The sequence below is a fragment of the Sapajus apella genome, unplaced genomic scaffold (assembly GCF_009761245.1).
Source record: "Sapajus apella isolate SASKATOON/1434 unplaced genomic scaffold, GSC_monkey_1.0 scaffold892, whole genome shotgun sequence".
NCBI classification, from domain to species: Eukaryota; Metazoa; Chordata; class Mammalia; order Primates; family Cebidae; genus Sapajus; species Sapajus apella.
In genome coordinates this window covers 385-22,519 of record NW_022437818.1, presented here as the reverse complement: position 1 = coordinate 22,519, position 22,135 = coordinate 385, and the positions used below count along the sequence as shown (strand labels likewise).

General features: G+C 48.9%; 1 non-coding gene across 1 annotated transcript; it reads left to right on the top strand.

The window, feature by feature from the left end:
• The first annotated feature begins 9,758 nt into the window (after positions 1-9,758).
• LOC116546434 lies at positions 9,759-9,922 on the top strand. Its single transcript, XR_004266711.1, has one exon. It is a non-coding gene; the product is annotated as a U1 spliceosomal RNA (small nuclear RNA).
• Positions 9,923-22,135: the final 12,213 nt, after the last annotated feature.

Genomic DNA, 22,135 nt, shown 5'->3' with positions numbered 1-22,135 from the left:
AAACCCCATCTTTAAAAAAATTTTTTTTAAAAAAGGAGAAAAGTCTTACTTTTACTGTTCTCCAGGTCTCTGAGTCCATTCTTTGGCTTTGGAGGAGTGAGTTTGTTTCTCATAACCTGGTGGCCCATGTGGGGATCTCTGGGCCTGCATAGAGTGAGACTCTGGTCAAGAGGGGTGATGCGTCCCACTTGATTCATGTGGTCTGCTCTGTCCAGGGGTCCCAGCTCCCCACAGTAGCCGTGACAGACTTAAAACTGTTATTCAGGAGACAGTAGAAGTGACACAGGGAGAAAAGCAGGCACTACAACAACCAGACAACCTCGTGCACGAGCCAAGGAAAGTGGGACTGTAAGTACTGCCTTGCTGGTTGGGCATTTTTGGAGGTCTCGGGGTGTCCAAGAAACCTCCAGTAAGGACAGTTGAGTACACGGGGAAAAGCTCAGACACAGAGACTAACCAAGAATGGAGAACAGGGATTCTAGGCCTAGGGAACAAAGGAAAGAGGAAATGAAAAACACCCACTGGACACTCTCCCAGATAGTCCACTGGGGAGAATGTTGCAGGTTTGAAGAGATACTTTTCAAACCAGGGACAGAGAGACAAGGAAAAGCAAAAGATGATAAAGTATTGCTGTTTTATCTGACCCAAAGAGCCTATTCATCAGCTTTTGGTCTTTTTTTCTATTTTTTCTATTTTTTATTATTATTATTTTTTGTGACAGAGTCTTACTCTGTCACCCAGGCTGGAGCGCAATGGCATGATCTTGGCTCACTGAAACCTCCGCCTACTGGGTTCAAGCGATTCTCCTGACTCAGCCTCCAGAGTAGCTGGAATTACAGGCACCTGCCACCATGCCTGGCTAATATCTGCATTTTTAGTAGAGATGGGGTTTCACCACGTTGCTCAGGCTGATCTCGAACTCCCAATCTCAACTGATCCACCTGCGTAGGCCTTCCAAAGTGCTGGGATTACAGGCATGAGACACCAAGCCTGGCCCCAATTTTTAGAACTCAATTTTTATACTTGGGCTGAGATGATGTCAATCACGAATTTTCTGTTTACTGGGAAAGAGAGGGAATCATTAGAAGGGCAGCTGTGACCATTTGGGAGCGACATCATCCTCCCAGGCTAGGAGTCTTGCCAGCTGAGCAGAAATTCCCAAATGCAAATCCCGGATGGGATAACAATAACCTGAAGGGTGGGGTCCAATTGCAGGACCTACGAAAGCCAATTAGAGGGATTAAAAAGTCCATTCCTAGGACACAGAATGGCACGAAAGCATTCAAGATCCAACAGGAAAAAGAGGAGACTTCCCTGGAGAGGCTTGCTTAGGGGTCAAAGAAGAACATATCATATTCAGGATTAGGTCCAGAGGACCCAGTAGGGCAAGGCCTTTGAAACGTTAATTTTGTGAGTAAAAGCTGGCCTACTCTGGGAGGCCGAGGCGGGCGGATCACGGGGTCAGGAGTTCAAGACCAGACTGGCCAACATGGTGGAACGCTGTCTCTACCAAAAAATACAAAAATTAGCTGGGCATGGTGGCTCGTGCCTGTAATTCCAGCTACTCAAGAGGCTGAGACAGGAGAATTGCTTGAACTGGGATCCGGGAGGCGGAGTTTGCAGTGAGCCGAGTTGGCTCCACTGCACTCCAGCCTGGGCTACATCAAAAAACAACAACAACAAAAAAAAAGAAAAACGGACTAATATTACTAAGAAACTGTAAAAACTTGGTGAATGGTTTGTTACCTAGTGGATTCCAAAGGAAGGGCAAGAAAAAAAAAGAAAAAAACTTGATTCACGGGATGAAAAACCAATTAAGGAGTTACGGAGGGAAGCTCAAAAGGCTTTTGTAAGAAGAAAAGAGCAACTGGGCAAGGGAGAAAGAAAAAGTAAGAACGGAAATCAGAAAGATAAAGGAGAGGAAACGGCAAACATAGAGGTCCAGAGAGAGAGAGAGAGAGAGAGAGATGAAGCCGCCGACCCTGAAGGCGCGGGAGAGCCAGCCACAGCCGTGTGCGGAGCTGCTGGGCTCAGCGGCCGGGACAGTGCGGGACTGCGCAGGCGCGCTGGCGCCCGGAGAGTCAGAGCTGCGCATCTCTGCAGACGGACAGCGGGGAGCCAGGGCGCAGCACACCGCTCAGCTGGTGCCCAAAGAGAGAAAGGGGAAGAAACAGCGTGAGGGAAAAAGGAAACAGGGCGACAGAGAGAAACAGAGGAAGAAAATGAGCAAAAGACAGACCGGAAAAGACAGATTAAAGAGAGACACCGAGGTCAGACTGAGGAGAAAAACAATGTAAAAGGAACAAAGAGGACAAGAGGAAGTGAGAGGATGTGGAGAGGCGGGCATAGCTGGGGAAGGTTCTAGAGGTTCAGGCAACAAGGAGGTGCAGGGAAGGGGTGCAGTGTGGCCACTGAGGAGGGACAGGGCCCCGGGGTTGGGGGTGCAAGTGAGAAAGGGATATGGAGGAGAGTTTAGGATCAGGCTGCTCGAGGAGCAGTGGGTTGGCTACAGCAGAGACGAGATGCTGTTTCTCAGGAGGCGGTGGAAAGGATTCAGATTATGGAAGGGTAAACGGATGAGATGACCATTAGGTTTTGTTGTTGCTTTACCGAGAGGCTGTACGTCCACTAGGGGCAGCTGTCAGTAAGGCTGCAGAAGGGCTGGGGGGATACATAGGGAAGATCAAAACTAGGGTTGTAAACTCAAATGACTACAGGGCCAGCAACTGATGAAAAGGGGGGCGCAGGGCTGGGAGGGGGCTGCGGCTAACTGAAGAGGGCACGCCCTGTCCAAGGGGCTGCGGCTGCTCAGCTGTTCGGACGGTGTCGGTCCTATGTTGCAGATTGTTTTGTCAGAGGCCAGAATTGTGACTTTTTAGGTGAAATAAGATTTTTAAATGCTGGTGCTCAGTCAAAAAAAGTAAAAACCCAGTACAGGTGAAAGAGGATGCCAATTTGCAATCTATGAAGTAGAGAGAGCTCGTGCTGGGGAGAAGTCCGCCAAGATGTGTCCCTGTGGGATGTATGAAAGTTCTGTTTCCCAGAGCCTGGCTGGGCTGGGGGAAGATCCTTGCAGCTAAGAAGGAGGAAAAGCCACTGAGTCCCTCCCACAGTGGGACAAACCAGAGATGCTTTGCAGTTGCTGGGTCACCAGCAGGGGTGGTCAGTGGAATACAGAAAGTGCAGTTCTCAGCCTGCCAGGGAGTTGGATGGTGACTTGGAAGCAAATAAAGAGGAAGGGAAAGCAGAGCCAGGGATGCCTTTGCTAATGAGAGCGCCATCAGGGAAGGTGCTACAGGCTGGCAGCTCTTCAAACAAGTAGCTCTTGGCCCAAGGCCAGACCCAGCAGGGCTCAGCCAAAGGCACCCTGGGAGGCCAGCTGCTCAGTCCCTTGCCTCCCCAAGTTCCTCCTGGGGAGGTGCCTAACCTAAATCCAGCCAGTTTCTTATGGAAAGGGGAGGGGAGGGAAAAAAAAGAAAGGAGAGGAGAACAATAAGGCATCAAACCATAACTGTTTAGATATCATAGAATATCAAACTAAAGTTAGACCAGGCCTTCAAGTAACTCCACGACATGATGGGATAAGGCTGTTTGTGGATGGGTCGTCCCGTATAATAAGTGGTAAGACTCAATGGCTATGCTGTCACTGATGGAAACAAAGAATGCTTATGTGAAAAAGGTAGATTAGCCAATAACCGGTTAGCCCAAACTTGTAAATTATGTGCTCTTCACTAGGCCCTAAACCTCCTGGAAAGCCAAGAAGGCACTATATATGCTAATTCCAAATATGCCTGTGGAGTAGTACATACCATTGGAAAGATTTGGCCAACGTGTGGCCTAATAAACAGCAGGTGGAAAGAACTGGTATGTGGGAAATTGGTCAAACAACTTTGAAAAAGCCTTCTGCGTCCAGCAGAGGTAGCCACAGTTCATGTAAACGGTCATCAGAAAAGACACAGGCCTGCGAATGGAGCTGCTCACCAAGACTCCCTGGAGGAAGAAACTATCTGTTCAGCCTCACCCCAGATATCCCTAAGGTGGTTAAGACCCTAAATTTCCAAAGAGGAGGAGGAAGGGCTGGGCAAGATAGAGGCCATCAAGCCGAGGCTGGGAGGTAGATGCTCCCTGATGGGAAAACAATGATTGATGAACCCATAATGAGAGAGGTGATGTCCATACTGCACAAGGAGAGTCACTGGGGCCCTCACGCTGTGTGTGACGAATACTAAAAACTTATGGGTGCATAGTTATTTATACTCTTGCTAAGCAAGTGTGCAGAGACTGTGACTTGCCATAAAATAAAGGGTAATTAGAAAGTAGGCTGGAGGGGGAAGGCCTCCCAGGTTGAAACCGTTTCAAAGCATTCAAGTAAATTTTGCGGAAATGCCTAAAATAGGGAGACTAATGTATTTGCTGGTAATGGTGGACCACCTCTCTGGCTGGGTGAAAGCCTTCTCCCTTCCACATGCCATTGCTGGGAATGTAGTCAAAATGATCTTGGAGCAAATTATACCAAAAGGCCGGGCACGGTGGCTCACGTCTGTAATCCCAGCACTTTGGGAGGCCAACGTGGGCAGATCATGAGGTCAGGAGTTCAAGCCTGGCCAACATAGTGAAACCCTGTCTCTACTAAAAATACAAAAATTTAGTCAGGTGTGGTGGCACAAGCATATAATCCCAGCTACTTGCGAGGCTAAGGCAGAGAGAATTGCTTGAACCCGGGAGGCAGAGGTTGCAGTGAGCTGAGATCGTGTCATTGCGCTCTAGCCTGGGCAACAGAGCGAGACTCTGTCCCCCCAAAAAAAGAAGAAAGAAAGATCTTATTCTCTTAGAAGTGAAAGCATACGCCTGGTGTTGTGGCTCACACCCGTAATCCCAGCACTTTGGGAGACTGAGGTGGGCAGATCACCTGAGATCAGGAGTTCAAGACGAGCCTGGCCAACATGGCAAAATCCCATCTCCACTAAAAATACAAAAATTAGCCCTCGTATGGTGGTGGGTGCCTGTAGTCCCAGCTACTCGGGAGGCTGAGGCACAAGAATCACTTGAACCCCTGGAGGTGGAGGTTGCAGTGAGCTGAGATTGTGTCACTGCACTCTAGTCTGGGCGACAAAGTGAAACTCGTTCCCCCCCCCCCAAAAAAAGTTTCTCTGTCAGACCTTTAAAAGTATGAGGTCTTCAGTTTCCTCTTCCTGTGAGTTAACCTTTTTTTTAAAAAAAAAAAAAAAAAAAAAAAAAAACTTGAGATGGAGTTTTGCTCTTGTTGTCCAGGCCCTGTAAGTTAGTCTTTTCTAGATCTGGATAAGGCAGATAAGAAAGTCTCAGAGAAAGCCTATTTGCATTTGATGTTTACTTCCTCTACACAACCTAATCTCCCTGACAAAAGGACAGCTTCTCATAAATATTTCTGTGACTGTGTTACCTGCTGCACTGCCTACGTGATTCAGCTGATGTTGTTGCCCAGGGCAGTGCCTATGTGACATGGCTGAACCCCTTCTCACCTTTAACTCTGCTTATTTTTAGGAAACAGGATGTCTGTGGTCAGAAGCTTCTGAAGCTGGTGAAATCCATGATGGCAGCTTACCCAACCTCTGAAAAACATCTAGCTTTATTATAATCCAATTTCCAAGCTAAATAGCACGCCCATCAGTGCCTGACAGTTGACAATCACTATGACAATGAACAGTAGAGACCAAGAAAGAACAGAAAAGAGGTAGCTCCTTGATTCTAGGAAAATTTCCATCTCTTCCTAAGAAAAGCATGAATATTTTTCCGCTGCTCAACCCCTTCATTAAAGATCCTCTATATTTGTAACTTCCTGGTTCTCAGTAGCTGAGAAGGTGATTTGCAAGCTATGCTCCTACTTCTCCAATGTCACTGAATACAGCCTGTGCTGCGTGACGCTCACTTGTGCTCTCAAACATTGGCTTTGCCATACTAAACAGGAAAGAGCCCCTTTTTGGGGTGAGACCCCTCAGCAACATCTGCAGCCTCTCTAAATAGCCATCTCAATATGTACCAAAGAAGTATATTTTGGGGTGGCATATTTTAGGTTTCCCACAAGGCCAAGCCAACATAATAAGATTCTTGCTGAATGCAGGATGATCAGACATCACCTAGGGAATGCTGAAGGATGAGAAACCCTATTAGATGTTATGAGTGATCAGATACTGGGGATGGGGAATTCTGGCTAAACTGAGAAGGATTGTTGCTGAAATTGAACGATGCAGAGAGGAACATAGACGCTCAATAGCTGAAGCCTCGTGGGAGGAGGATTCAGAAGACCCTGATGAGAATTTGGTCAAGGAGATGTCAACCTGAAATAATTGAAAGGTTCAGAATTCAGGGTTAAACAGTTTATTCATTCTGCTTATGGGAAATAATGGCAAAAAAATTTTAAAAATTTATTTAAGCAAAAATCTAGGAATAGCCCACAGATTTTAGAGAAATGGGGTCAGTGCTACAAAGTCAAAAGTCAAGTTCTTGCTTACATAGAAATAAAAAAAAAAAAAAAAGAAATTTAATAGGATCACACCATTTTCCAAACAAGGCTGCTTTAAGAGTTACAAGAAATTAATTGCTCGCAGGATTTTGTTTGTTTGTCTTTTTTGAGATGGAGTCTCACTCTGTTGCAAAGGCTGGAGTGCAGTGGCATGATCTTGGCTCACTGCAACCTCTGCCTCCTGGGAGTTGGAGTTCCAACATCTTACATTTTAAATTGCTTATTTTCACAGAAAGAATCTTTGTCAGTTGTCACTGACTGATTCCTCCAGACTATGTCCTGTCCAGTGATCCTCCCCAAGACAATAGGTCTCTCTGGCAACTACAGTTCTCCATTCCCATTTCAGTTTTCACGTCCATTGACTGAGTTGTGCATACCAACTCCCACACGTATATGTTGAAGTCCTAACTCCCAATGGGATGGTTTACGCAGCTGGGGCCTTTGAGAGGTAATGTAATTAGGATTAAATGAGGTTATGAGAGTGGGGCCCTCCTGCTGAGATGAATGCCATTATAAGAAGAGACACTAGAAAGTTTGCTCCTCTCCCTTCCCTATGGTACACGAAGAAATGGCCACATGGGCACACAGCGAAACTACAGCCACTTACAGGCCATAGGAAGAGAACTTGGAATGAAATCGCTTTGCTAGTACCGTTTGTTATCTTGGACTTCCCAGCCTCCAGAAGTGTGAGAAATAAATTTCTGTAGTTTAAGCCACTTGGTCGATGGTATTTTGTTATGGCAACCTGAACAGACTAATACAACAATCCAGTCCTAGAGGCAATACGGCTTCTCTGCCGATCCCAGATTCTGAGTGCCTCTCAGTCCTTTGCTGGGTGATTTTAGTCCTGTCAATATATCTATAAATATTCCCTTCATAAAACTCTCTTTAAACCACACAACTGAGTGTGCCTCTTGGTTCCCATCAGAGCCAAGACTGATTTGAGATGATTTCTTAAGGTCAGGTTGATGTCTTAATCCAGTTGTGCTGCTAAAATAAAATACCACGGAGTGAGTAACTTACAAACAATAAACATTTATTGCTCACAGTTATGGAAGATGGGCAGTCCAAGATTAAATTGCTAGCAGGCTCAGTATCTGGTGAAGGCCTATTCCTCTGTCACCCGGGGTGGAGTGCAGTGTTGCAAGCTTGGCTCACTGCAACCTCCACCTCCCAGGCTCAAGTAATCCTCCTACCTCAGCCCCCTGAGTAGCTGGGACCACCAGTGCACACCACCATGCCCGGCTAATTTTTTTTTTTTTTTTAGAGATGGAGTTTCACCATGTTTCCCAGGATGGCCTCAAACTCCTGGACTCAGGCAATCTGCCAGCCTCCCAAGGAGTGCTGGGATTACACACATGAGCCACTCTGCGCATCCCCCAAAATTCTACTGTTATGTATGCATAATTAAATAATTATCAGCCATTATTTTCTGATACTTTGATTGGCAATTGGTTGAAAGAGTTTATCTGAAGACCTGGAATCCATAGAAGGGAGTCTCTGTGTTAAGGGGTTGTGAAGACCAAGGTTATTATGCAGATGAAGCCTCCAGTAGCAGGCTTCAGAGAGAATAGATTGTAAATGTTTCTTCTCAGACTTAAAAAGGTGCCTGAATTAGGGAAAAGACCTGGAAAGGGATTTCCTATAGCCTGTAGATTTTCCCCACAAGAGATAGCTTTGTAGGGACATTCCAAAATAAGACAAAAATATACATTTTAGGGTACAATATTTTTCTGTCTTTCAGGGCCTGCTATCTGTAATGTAATGCTATACTAGAATCACTTGGTGTCTCATTAGTACAAAAAGTCTTAAGATCTCTGTTTTAATACCAGTTGCACCTGGTCAGATGTGCTGGTCAGTTGCGCCTAAATTCCAAAGGGAGGAAGGCATAATGATGCATATCTGACCCCCACTTCCCATCACGACTTGGACTAGTTTTTCAGGTCAACTTTGGAATGACCTTGCCTGAGAGGAAGGGTCCTTTCAAACGGCTTAGAATTTTATTTGTGGTTAACACTATAGAAAGCCTGTCTCCAATATTGCCTGTCTCCCTGTCAGGATCAAGCATTTAGTATTTAGTTGCTACACTCTCACATAATCCCTCATTTTTGATATTTTTGCCATGTTTTCCAGTGACCTAACTGGCCACCATGTCACAGACTTTATGGTTTCCCAAGGAGAACGCTCCATTTCATGTGTGTGATTTGAGCAACAGAATAGAATCTACCTGTACATGTTCAAATGGTCTTTGACTTGGGTTCTAATTTTGCTCTACTTCAGTGTTTTCTGGGTTACACACAAGGAAGAAGATCCAGTCATTTTTTAAGGGCCTCAAATAAGACATACTGCAGATTTTTTTTTTTTTTTTTTTTTTTTTGTCAAATTGGGGTTATTTTGTGTCTTTGAAGAATATAAAATACTAACACGAGACAAGCACTGAGGTTTGGAGATATCCATGAAGAGATGAAAGTCCATGCCTGAGACTATCCAATCATCTCTGCGGGGGCCACATATTTTTGTAGGATATTGTATTTGGGGGGAAAAAAAAAAAAAAACCTTCAAGATTCATGAAATCAGACAACTGTCTTTGTAACACTTGTAGTGGTAAAACCAGTCAGTGTGGCTGGTTTGCAGTCATCTGAGCAGCCTCTCCAGTTTCATAGATACAGTTTCTCTCTGACACTGAACGCCTTTCAACATGACAGAGATAACCAGGTTTGAAAGGTACCGGTTTTCTTTGTAATCCTAAACGTTCTAGTCTGCCCATTAAAAGACATTATCTGAAAATGCACGAGCCTCCAGCTGGATGCCAGAAAGGTCCTCTGCAGGACACAGGTCAAGTACCCGCCTCTTTGCTGGAGACCAGATTCGGGCTCTCGGCGCACATCCCCAAAGGATACGGGCTGCAGGGAAAGGAGGGAGAGGCCGACGTCACTTCCCCGCCGGCTCCGGCAGCGGGTTGGTCGGCTGAGTGGCAGAAGAGCAGACGCGGACTGGGAAGGCGCTGCCGGTGACATCACGGAGACGGCGACTTCTATGTAGATGAGGCGGCGCAGGGGCTGCTGCTTGGCCACCTGCTGCTTCCGGACGAAGGAGTCCCCGCTGTGGGAGCGAGTCCCGGACCGCTGGTGGGACCTACGAGTCCCAGCTGTGTGTCCGGGCTAGGAGGGCTGGGGGTGCGGCGCCCGCCGCAAGTGACCGTGCGTGTAAAGGGTGAGGGGTATGAGGCTGCGTCGGGGCGGAGGCGAACGAACTCATACTTACCTGGCAGGGGAGATACCATGATCACGAAGGTGGTTTTCCCAGGGCGAGGCTTATCCATTGCACTCCGGATGTGCTGACCCCTGCGATTTCCCCAAATGTGGGAAACTCGACTGCATAATTTGTGGTAGTGGGGGACTGCGTTCGCGCTTTCCCCTGATCTTTTGATGTCTCAAAAATAGAATTCATATGCCCTAGAAACGTGTAATCAAGCGTTAACAAGAGCTAGCAGGTAGCTTATTTCTGTCTCGGAACTTCCTGAAAGCCAACAGCTTTGTCAGAGGATTGTTTCTCAGGCATGTTAACCCCACCAGTGTGGTAGAGAGGTCCACATTGTTATTATCGCTCAAGTTCAGGCCTTTGAGGGCAATATGATGAAGCCAATGCTGGTGTCATACTTTTGTTTTTTCTGGAGAAGAAACGCTAAGTCTTTCTCTTGCCTATGTGGGAGCCAGTTGTGGACATTTATTAACAGCCACGTTTAAACAGTCCACTGGAGTGCATACTGTGAACTTGGCTCACTGAAACCTCCGCCTCCTGCGTTCAAGCTATTCTCCTGCCTCAGCCAGAGAATAACTCAGCCTTCCAGGTAAGTGGGATTATAGGGGCAAGCCACCATGCCCGGTTAAGTTGTTGTATTTTTAGTAGAGACGGGGTTTCACCATGTTGGCCAGACTAGTCTTGAACTCCTCACCTCAAGTGATCCACCCACCTCGGCCTCCCAAAATGTTGGGATTACCGCGCCTGGCCTGTTTACAGGTTTCACAGACACATTAGTTCAATTGCTGTTAATGTATGTTATGTTGGGCCCAAGACAATTGTCTTTGTTTGCCAATGTGGCCCAAGGAAGCCAAAAGATAGACAACCCTGCTTTAAAGGGTTTGATTCGTGGCTCACTGGGTTATGCTTTTGATATTTTCCAGATTTGAGCTTTTAAAAAGTGTTTTCCTGAAGCACCTTAAAGCTTTCCTAATAATAGTGGAACTTAAACCAGGTTGGATATAACAAAACCCAGCTGGAATCCAACTTCTAATCTTAGTGTCAGATCAAGTAGCAAAACACCCAGGGTGACGGAAGCTGAAGATCATGCCTGAGCTATTACGACGCCCAGTGGACTGACCTTCCCTTCCCTGTATACAAAAGAGTATAACAGTCGCTTCATTTCTATCTTCTAAGCATCTCCTGTGTAGCCCAGGCTAACCCAGAGCTATCTAAATAAAGATGGCAATTCTGGGAAATGTGCCTTCAGCTTAGTAAAGTTGACACATTACAAATCCACCACAGGTCACTTCTTCTTCTTTTTTTTTTTTTTTGTACTTGAAAACAAAACATGTACAAATATTGCACTGGTTTGAAGATTTTAGTGGTGAAAGTGGCCTAATCAGTTATTAGTACCGTATCCAGAAACCAATTTCGGAAATATGAAATTATGCTGTTTTCAAATAGCTTAAAAGAAGGCCCCATGTGGTGGCTGATGCCTGTAATCCCAGTATTTTGTGAGGCTACAGTGGGCAGATCACCTGAGGCCAGGAGTTTGATACCAGCCTGGCCAAACCCGGTCTCTACTAAAAACACAAAAATTAGCTGGGTGTGGGGGTGCATGCCTGTAATCCCCGCTACTCAGGAGGCTGAGGCAGGAGAATCACTTGAACCTGGGAGGTGAGGGTAGAGGCTGAAGTGAGCCGAGATCCTGCCACTGCACTCCAACCTGGGCAACAGAGGGAGACACTGTCTCAAAATGAAGAAATAAATAAATAACATAGCTGAAAAAAATTACTGTGTGGTTATTTTCACCTTTCCTTATTTTACTGTATGCTGTTTAATAAAGAAAAGGATGTCTGGTAGAGGACTTTTGGCCCCGTTCCCCAGCCATGTGGAAAGGGCCTAATTCCCGATAAGGAAGGCCCTTCCTCCCTCACAGGGAGGGTCCCTTATCCCACTCTATCCTGGCCCGGCCCAAGACCAGCAACCTTCCTGCCCAGCAACCAACCTAGCCAATTACTACCTGCCAGGTCAGCTCTCCCACTGCCCCAGGCCCTCTGCCCCTATAAAACTGACCGAACAAGGAAAGCGCACGCGATTCCTCCCTCCCCGCTTGAGTCGCCCGGAGATCCCAATAAAGTCTGTACCGGCCACCACGCGTCCTGCCTCGTGTCTACTGGGTGCCTGCCTCCGTGGGTTGGGGTCCCACAACCAGGGGTCGCACAAGTGGTGCCGAAACCCGGGAGGTTTGGGCTGCCGGCCCAGCCGCAGCCCCTCCCCTTGGCGACCTCTCTGAATCCGGCTTCTCTGCACTCCGATTAAGGTAAGTTCGTTCTTTTTCCTTACCTTTCCTTCCCCGTGGTGTGCACTGTGGTCCCTCCCAACCCCAAGTCCACGGACCTCTCGCCAAGCGCCGGCCGGCCCGAGCAGGGTCCTCCAACCAGGCTCCAGGAGCCTTTTGGGAACCGCCAGACAGGGGACGCCCTCTCTGACTCTTCCCTCCTCCAAATCTCTGGGTACTTGCAGCATAAGGGGGACGCCTCTTCCTGCATTTACTCAGCCGTTGGCAGGGAAATTACTGCTGCGCACGCCATGGGGAACGCGGAGTCTAAAATACCCCCTAACTCCCCTCTTGGGTGTTTATTGCGCAATTTCTCCGAATTGGGATACTCGCAAACTCTGAGACGCAAAAAAACTCATTTTCTTGTCTCAAGTGGCATGGCCCCAGTATCGGCTCCATAACCAGTCACATTGGCCCCCGACTGGCACTTTCGATTCCAATGTCCTTCGCGACCTTGATAATTTCTGCCGCCGTACAGGCAAAGACCGCGAGGTGCCTTATGTACAGGCTTTTTGGGATCTCCGTACCCACCCGGACCTTTGTTCCACTTGCTCTACACACCAGGATCTTTTAGCCCAAGTTCCTCGCAAAAATTCCTCTGCTATCTCTATTACTTCTCCCCCGCCTTACTCAACGCAGGAGCATCTGCCCGACCACCTGTCTCCTCCCGCCAACCCCAGCCGCCAGCTACCACCAGTCGTTAGCCCTTCCCCCACTCCCCCCACGCCTCCCGCCTTAGAAACTCCACCTCCCTTTGTTTCCCCAGCGGCCACCCCCTCCGCGCTTCCCGCCTTGGAGACTCCACCTCCCTTTGTTTCCCCAGCGGCCGCTCCTTCTGCGCCTCCCGCCTTAGAGGCCCCACCTCCTCTTACTTCCCCAGTGGCAGCCCATACCCGCTCACACCAGCCCACTCTCCTAGCACCGCTCCGCGAGGTGGCTGGGGCGGAAGGTTTGGTTAGAGTGCATGTCCCCTTCTCCCTCCAGGATCTGTCACAAATCGAGCGCAGGCTCGGCTCTTTTTCAGCTGACCCCTCTACTTACATCAAAGAGTTCCAGTACCTCACCCAGGCTTACAGCCTTACTTGGCACGATATACGTGTCATCTGCACTTCCACCCTCACTGCCGAGAAACACGAGCGCATCCTCATGGCAGCCAGGCACCAAGCAGACAGGGACCATGCCATAAATCCCAATCAAATCCCTGTGGGTACTGAAGTTGTTCCCAATGTGAACCCCCAGTGGGACTACCAAACTGGCCACAGGTCCGACACACCCCAACGGGACCGCATGATCCAGTACCTTCTTAGGGGTATGGATATAGTCTCTAACAAAGTCGTCAATTATGACAAACTCAGGGAGATCACTCAAAGGGCAGACGAAAACCCCGCCCTTTTCCTTGGTCGCTTGCAAGAAGCGCTAGTCCGCTATACTCGACTAGACCCTGCGTCCCAGAATGGGGCCACTGTCCTAGCCTCCCATTTCATTTCCCAATCTGCCCCTGATATCAGGAAAAAACTAAAGAAGGTAGAGGAGGGTCCGGAAACCCCCATACAAGACCTGGTGAAAATGGCCTTTAAAGTTTTTAACACCAGGGAGGACACAGCTGAGGCAGCCCGCCAAGCCCGAATGAAGCAAAAGGTCACTTTGCTAGCTGCCGCCCTGAGGCCGGCAGGAACCCAAAAGCCAAAAGGCAGTTCTCGCCCTCCTCCTGGGGCGTGCTTTAAATGTGGAAAAGAGGGGCACTGGTCCTCAACCTGTCCCCAGCCTCGTCCACCCGCCAAGCCATGTCCCGTTTGCCAGCTCATGGGGCACTGGAAGTCGGACTGCCCCAGTTTACCCAGGGTTCCGGCCCTTCCAGGCCGGCACACTGGACAACAAGGGGTTGTCACTGGAAGCCTGGAAGCTGGTCGTGCTGTCCAGGAACCAGACACCCAGAATTCTCCGTTCCCAAAACTGCTGGGGCTGTTGGACGATTAGTGGGGCCCTGGCTCCCCAACTCCGGTTACCCTTGCCGAGCCCAGGGTTACGCTCAAGGTAGCGGGTAAAAGTGTCTCCTTGCTGGACAAGGGGGCTACGTTTTCTGTCCTTCCTTCCTTTTCGGGCCCTATTATCCCTTCCCAGGTCTCGGTTGTGGGAGTTGACGGAACCCCCCAAGTCCCTAGCCAAACTCCGCCACTCACATGCTCTTATGCCTCTGTCCCGTTTACTCACTCCTTCCTAGTAATTCCAACCTGCCCAGTGCCCTTGCTGGGACAAGACATCCTCTCCAAATTAAACGCCAACATTACCTTCTCCCCAACCGCTCAATGTAACCTCCTTCTGCTGGCATACACCCCCGAACACACACCCTCCACAGAAAATCTAGTCGCCCTCCTCCCTGAGGTAAATCCCCAAGTCTGGAATGTTGACAGCCCCACGGTGGCTGCTTACCACCGGCCCATTAAAATCCTCCTCAAAGAGTCCTCCCCCATGTCCCTCTGTCGTCCACAATTCCCCATCTCCAAGGCTCACCGCCTTGGACTCCGGCCCATCATCGAACGGCTTAAAAGCCGCGGCCTCCTAATCCCTATCAATTCCCCGTGCAATACCCCCATCCTTCCCGTCCGCAAACCTTCGGGGCAGTATAGACTAGTCCAGGACTTACGTCTTGTCAACGCGGCGGTTGTGCCCATACATCCAGTTGTTCCAAACCCCTACACGTTGCTCGCATATCCCTCCAAGCACTGCTTGCTTCTCGGTATTAGATCTCAAAGATGCCTTTTTCACCATTCCCCTCGACCCAAGCTCATACTTTATCTTTGCCTTCACTTGGGATGATCCCCTTACGGGTATTTCCCAGCAGCTCACGTGGACCGTCCTCCCTCAGGGATTCCGGGACAGCCCTCACTTGTTTGGACAGGCACTGGCCCTTGACCTACTCAACTGTAATCTCACGCCCTCGTCTGTCCTCCAATATGTGGATGATTTACTGGTCCGCTCCCCTAGTCGCCCTGAATGTATACGGGCCACCACCATCTTTCTTAATTTCCTACATGACAAGGGGTACCGAGTGTCCCCTAACAAGGCCCAGGTAGCCTCATCTTCAGTCACCTACCTAGGCTTACAGCTCACGCCTGGGAAAAAATCCATCACGGTCGACCGGTTACAGGCTCTTAAGGCCCTCCAGGCCCCGCAGTCAGCTCAGGAAATACTCTCCTTCTTGGGACTGGTTGGGTTCTTCCGCCACTGGGTCCCTAATTATGCCATCTTAGCCAAGCCCCTATATCAGGCCGCAACCGACACCCCCATGGGACCGCTCTCTTCCCAGGGCACGGTTAACCAGGCCTTCCGGGCACTCCTCAAGGCTCTATGCACATCCACCAGCCTGGCCTTGCCTAACCCCAACCTGCCTTTTCATCTGTACACAGATGAAAAATCCCATACGGCAGTAGGGGTCCTAGCACAACCACTAGGGGGCACCCTCCTACCTCTGGCCTACCTGTCCAAACAATTAGACCCCACTGAAAGGGGATGGCAGCCTTGTCTTCGTGCCTTAGCCGCAGCAGCTACCCTCACCACTGAAGCCCTTAAGATCAATTTACAACTTCCACTTCAGGTGTTCTCCACTCATAGGCTTGCTGAACTCCTTACCCACCAATCTCTACCTCACTTAGGACCATCTAGAGTCCAGCTAATACATCTACTCTTTATCGAAAACCCCAACATTACGCTTTCACACTGTGCTGCCTTAAACCCGGCCACCCTCCTTCCATGCCCCTCAAGCTCTGCATCAGAACATCATTGCCCTGAGGTCTTGGCCGAGGCACAGTCTCCTCGCCCAGACCTGCAGTCTACGCCTCTGCCATCAGACCTCACTCTATTTGTCGATGGCAGCTCCATCCCACATCCCTCTGGTCCCCGAACGGCCGCCTATGCTGTAGTTACACAGACGGACATCATTGAAACCCACTCCCTTCCCTTGGGTGCCACCTCACAACAGGCCGAGCTGGTGGCACTCACTCAGGCCCTAAAATGGGCTAAGGACAAAGAGGTTAACATCTACACAGACTCTAAATACGCCTTTCTCATAGCCCACTCCCACTGTATGATCTGGCAGGAACGAGGCTTCCTCACTACTAAAGGCACCCCTGTCCTAAATGGAAAGCTTATTGCCAACCTCATTCAGGCTGTCCAACTCCCTAGCAAGGTTGCGATCATTCACTGTAGGGGACACCAAACCACTGGCTCTGCAGTGGCTATAGGCAACGCCTTCGCGGATAGGGTAGCAAAAGACACTGCAAAAAATCACCCGCCCCCTGCCTGCCTCTATTTCCTGTCCAGGTCATACAAACCGTATTACTCAGACCGGGAAAAACAAACTCTCCAGAGCACCCCAGGAGTGACGTTCAAAGATGAATGGGCCTTTAAGCACAACCTTCTCATTCTCCCAAAGCAGCAACAAACTCAGATAATCCGGGATATTCATAACTCTCTTCACATTGGGCCTAAGGCCCTGCTCCACTTCCTTAGTCCACTTCTACATCCGGACGGCCTCTCCCAAACCATCCATGAGGTCCATGCAAAATGCCTCACCTGTGCCAAGGTTAACCCCCAGGGGTCCTGTCACCCCCACAAACAGCTCCACCAACTACGAGGATTTCTTCCCGGCCAAGACTGGCAAATCGACTTCACCCACATGCCAAAACATAAACAGTACCGATATCTGTTAACCATTGTTGATACCTTTTCAGGCTGGATTGAGGCTTACCCTACAGCGTCTGAGTCTGCAGAGACGGTGGCCACTCATCTCACCCGAGACATCATACCCCGCTTCGGACTTCCGGCCACCATCCAATCTGACAACGGCCCTGCCTTCATCTCCAAAGTTACTAACGCTGTTTCTACCTCCCTAGGAATCCAGTGGAAATTACACACTGCCTATCACCCGCAGTCCTCCGGTAAGGTAGAACGGGCCAATGGCCTAATCAAGGAGCAGTTAACCAAGCTCATGCTAGAACTTCGCCAGTCTTGGGTAACCTTGCTTCCCATTGCCCTCGCTCGGCTAAGGGCAGGCCCTCGGGGCCCATCACAGCTCAGCCCGTTTGAGCTGCTGTACGGTCGCCCCTTTCTGCTCTCAACCCCACCACCCCCTGACGCTACTCCCTTGGAAGGATACCTCCCTTATTTCACCCTCCTCCGAAGCCTTCTCCGTGAGCACGCTAACGCCTCTCTTCCCCAACCTACCCAGCCATCCGAGAGCACCCAAAAAATCTCCCCGGGTGATTCGGTCCTTATAAAATCTCTAACCCCCAAGTGGGAAGGACCATACACGGTCATCCTTACCACCCCATCAGCCATCAAAATCGCTGAAATCCAGTCTTGGATTCACCTGTCATGGGTCAAGAGGGTCCCACATGGCTCCTCCCCACTGTGGAAGGCTGCTCCTACTGGCCCTCTGTCTATCAAACTTACCAAAATATAAGGGCAACACCCCATATGTCTGGAGGTTTTACCTAACTGAAAATTACACCAAGACCGCCTTTATCTGTAACACTCCTCCTTACAGCCACAACCAGCTCTTGGCAACCTCTGATTGCTCCCCCAACGGATGCAAGGCCCCCATTTACCTAAACTTCACCCAATTCTACAATGTCCCCAACACGCTTAGAAATCTCCTATGCTTCAACTATGAACAAACTGGCGAGTGCGCCTCCACCCCCTGGAAGTCCTGCATGGGATGCACCTGGGCCTCCTGTAAAAAGCATTTAAAGTCCTCAAATCCTAAAAAGTCTTCTCCCCTTACCCCTACACCAATTGGACTTTCAATACGCATTTCCGACCCCTGGGATGCCCGATGGACCTCCCCTCAAAAAGCAGCCCTTTATAACTCAATTGATACAAGTTATCCCTCCTCACACTTGTACATATGGCGAGCATACGTCCGCACAACCCCCCAGGTTCACTCCGACATTAAACAAGAACAAACCCTCAACAATCAGTTAAGCTCGCCAAAATCCTCGTCCCCATTTTCCTGGCTCACTTTCTTAAGGGAAGGACTTAGAGTCGCTAACGCCTCCGGGCTAACTGACCTCACCTCATGTTTCATGTGTGCCCTATTGGGCCAAACCCCTTTTGTTGCTGTCCCCTATCCCATCCCTCCAAACATCAACACCTCGGCCTCTACTTCTTCCTTCTCCCCGATCAAGGAGGTAAATCTCTACACTCCACCTGAGTTAACGCAGCTGCCAATATGTTACTCCTTAGGCCAAAACTTCACTAGCTGTAACAAAACTTTTCCAGTAACTACCAACTTAACTGCTCCACAAGGAACATTCTTTTGGTGTAACAACACCTTGTCAAAAACCCTCCACAAGGGCCAGCCACCAACCCTTTTATGCCTCCCAGTAACCCTTGTCCCCCGATTAACTGTCTACTCACCAGCAGAATACCAAACGCTCCAAGCGCCTCACCACCGTTCCCGGAGAGCCGCATTCCTGCCTTTAGCTGTAGGCCTATCCCTTGCCAGTTCGGCAGTAGCTGCTGGGTTGGGAGGAGGAGCACTAGCCCAAACCCACTCCGGAATAACCCAACTTGCCTCTCAATTACAGGCTGCCATTGAGAACTCTGCTGAATCCCTTGCATCCCTCCAAAGACAAATCACCTCTGTTGCTCAGGTTGCGTTACAGAATCGAAGGGCCCTAGACCTGCTCACTGCTGGACAAGGAGGCACCTGCATCTTCTTGCAAGAAGAGTGCTGCTACTATATTAATGAATCTGGCCTGGTGGAAACCAGAATCAAAAACCTACAGAAGATCAGAACCAACTTACAAAATCAGAAGTTTTCAGCTGACGCCACAGCGTGGTGGTCTTCCTCTATGTATACCCTCTTATCCCCGTTAATCGGGGCCCTAGTAATTGTCTGTTTGCTTTTACTCATTGCCCCTTGCTTCTTACAGTTCCTACAGCGGCGCTTCCAAGAACTCACGCGGGTCACCATCCATCAAATGATGCTCCAACCAGTGGCTAGCCCCGAGCAGCCGGAAAGTTTCCTTCTCCAGCCAGCCTAAACTCCTACCCCTGCCCCTCACCGCCCCAAGCCAGCAGGAAGTAGCCAGAGGACTATCGTCGCCCCTTTTCCTCTTTAAGGAGTTGGGAATGTCTGGTAGAAGGCCTCTCTGGCCCCATCCCCCAGCCACATGGAAGGAGCTTAACTTCCTTATGTGACTCGGCACAATGCCCCCGACTGAAGGAACTCCAGCCCCTTCCACCTAGCAACCACCTAACCAATCATCACCCGCCACCTCTGCTCTCCCACCGCCCCAGGCCCTCTGCCCCTATAAAACCGACCGAACAAGGAAAGCGCGCGCGATTCCTCCCTTCCCGCTTGAGTCGCCCGGAGATCCCAATAAAGTCGGTACCGGCCACCACGCGTCCTGCCTCGTGTCTACTGGGTGCCTGCCTCCGTGGGTTGGGGTCCCACAACCAGGGGTCGCACAAAGGAAACTATCCTCATACTAAATTTCCAAAACTGTTCTTTGCATTTACCATTTTGATAAATGATGGAGAGAAAAGTTAATTCTAATTTGATAAGTTTGGCATAGATCCTGTCACATTTTTGATGCTTTTGCTCACGGTTCTGTCATTAGAATGCTAGCAACTAGGTACATGCAAGGAGTAACCTAACCACGTTCATACAATGGTTTGAATTCCTGAAGGCAGTAACTGCTGGACACCAAGTCACAGTGTTTTCATTTGTGACATGTTAGAGAGAAACAGGACTTTCTGCAGTACAAATGTCCTATTAACTAATCCCTGTGCTGTTAGCTTACAGGGCTTTGACTCCTGGGTCTGAAAAATGCAGCTACTCCCGCTAAATCTTGAACATTCCCACCAATCGATGCCTTGTCTTCACCACTTAAAGAAGATGAAAATCAAAATGAACTGCTTTCATGAATCACAGAACCAGAAATTAAAATCATACAATCCATTTAGGCCCAACAATCACACATGCCCCTCTCTTCTGCCTCATGGCCCCCTATTCCTCTAGGCAGTAGAGGTGGGCACATGAGAATTTCAAGGTCAAAGTTTAAGGGGTAAGTTTAGTTCAGAGATTTTTCTCTCCTTTACTTTTCCTTCCTTTTTTTTTTTTTTTTTTTTTTATGAGAGACAGGGTTTTGCCATATTGCCCAGGCTGGTTTCAAACTCCTGAGGTCAAGCAATCCGGTAAAAGAAACTTCCATTTGTTTTATCTGAGTTTTTTCCTCAGGAGAGGACACACAGGCCTCTCAAAAAGCATCATAGACCTGAAACCCAGTCGCAGCATCCAGACAGTGAGATGCCAGACCCCTCATTCATCATGTGTGCTTCCTCACCCCTCCCTACTTCCTCTCTTCCCACACACAGTTACGTTTCTTCCCTGCTATATAAACCCTGAACTTTAGTTGAGCAGGGACATCGATTTGAGACTGATCTCCCATCTCCTCAGCTGCAGCGCCTGATTAAAGCCTTCTTCCTTGGCAATACTCAATGTCTCAACAATTGGCTTTATTTGTGTTGAGAAGCAGGACCTAGACGGAACCCCTGGGGTTTCATAAGCAATTCATGTACACTTTTTAAAACCACAATTAATGGGTCATGGTATATTGAGAAATTGGAATAGTATCAACTTGGCTAAGTTCTCAGAAGGCACACTGTGGTTAAATGTCAGGGCCCTGCCTCCTGACCTCCACAGTTTATGGTTGACTTTGAGTCACAGCAGGTGAGTATGGCCTGGTGTGAGTGTTTTATAGAAATGCAAACCATGGCTGATTGCTTTTTGTTTTAAATCCAACAAATCTCCATTTCTGGTGAGAAAATGTTGCCCAAATCAACCAAACAAACATAGGAGTATACAAAGAAGAAAATGAGAGATTCCCTGTTTCCCAATCCCACTTGATTGGTGCCAGCCATTACAGATTACATGGAAGAAGGGAGAAAGTCACCCAGGAAGTCCCGATTCCTGTTCTGACAATCATCTGGCCTCCTTGGGCAAAAGAAAAACAGGGAAGGCAAAAAGAATATACCACTACTGTTGGCAGAAATCTCCTCTCGGTACAGGACACTCTGGTAAACTGAGAGAGTGTTCCGTGAAGGAGGCCTCAAGGGCTCTTCTCTGGCCCTAAGACCAGAGTGGATTCTGCCTCATTTTCCGATGTGCAAATGAAATGATAAAAGTTGATCCAAGGAGAGGGCAGAGACAAAGGAAGAAGGACGACTCCTCCCTCGCAGGTCCACCTTCCTGGAGTGTTGCTTGAGGAATCAGAAGAAACACCTTAACATAGGTGCGTGGGAACTATGGCTGCTAAGTATGAACTCAGTTACCTCCCGTTATGAGCTCGTGTGAGGTTCCACACTAGTGTGAGGTTCCGTGGTGTAATGGTGAGCTCTTTGGACTCTGAATACAGCAATCAGACTTCAAGTCTCAGGGGACCTTTCTGTGTAATTGTGATGAGGTTGCTGTCTATTGCTCCCTAAATGGAATGTGGATTCTGCTGAAGTTCAGAGGTTCAGCACTGCGGGTTTCCAATACCCTCTTTGGTGTTCAGGGTCACAGAAACTGGGTTCTTACAGTGGCCTAGGCCACAGGAAAATTACTGCAATTTCACAGACTCTCCAGGCTGCCAGCCAAGTGCTATTGAAGTCCCAGACCCAGGGACCAAGCAAGACCCCTCCCCTCTCAGGGCAACCCTGGGCCTCCAGGTGAGAGGTCTCCTCCACTAAAGAGGCTGCCACCCCTCAATCCCAAGCCCTGAGATTCTTTTTATTCATGTCATTGGGCTGTTGCCCTGTGTCTCTTTGGAAGAAATGACCTATATGAGAAACTTTACTTCCAGATTTCCTAATTCCTTCATCCCTTAGGATGGTCCCATTTTTAATCTCCTGATCCTCAGTCTAGTACTAATGTGCATGTTTCATTTCATTTTCATGGGATCCCCTCCAATTGGGAACCAGTGGATTCCTGTCCTTGAGGTTCTGTGGACAGCGACCCGATGCTGCTCTTGTCCCAAATCCTGACACCTCTCTCCAGGGGA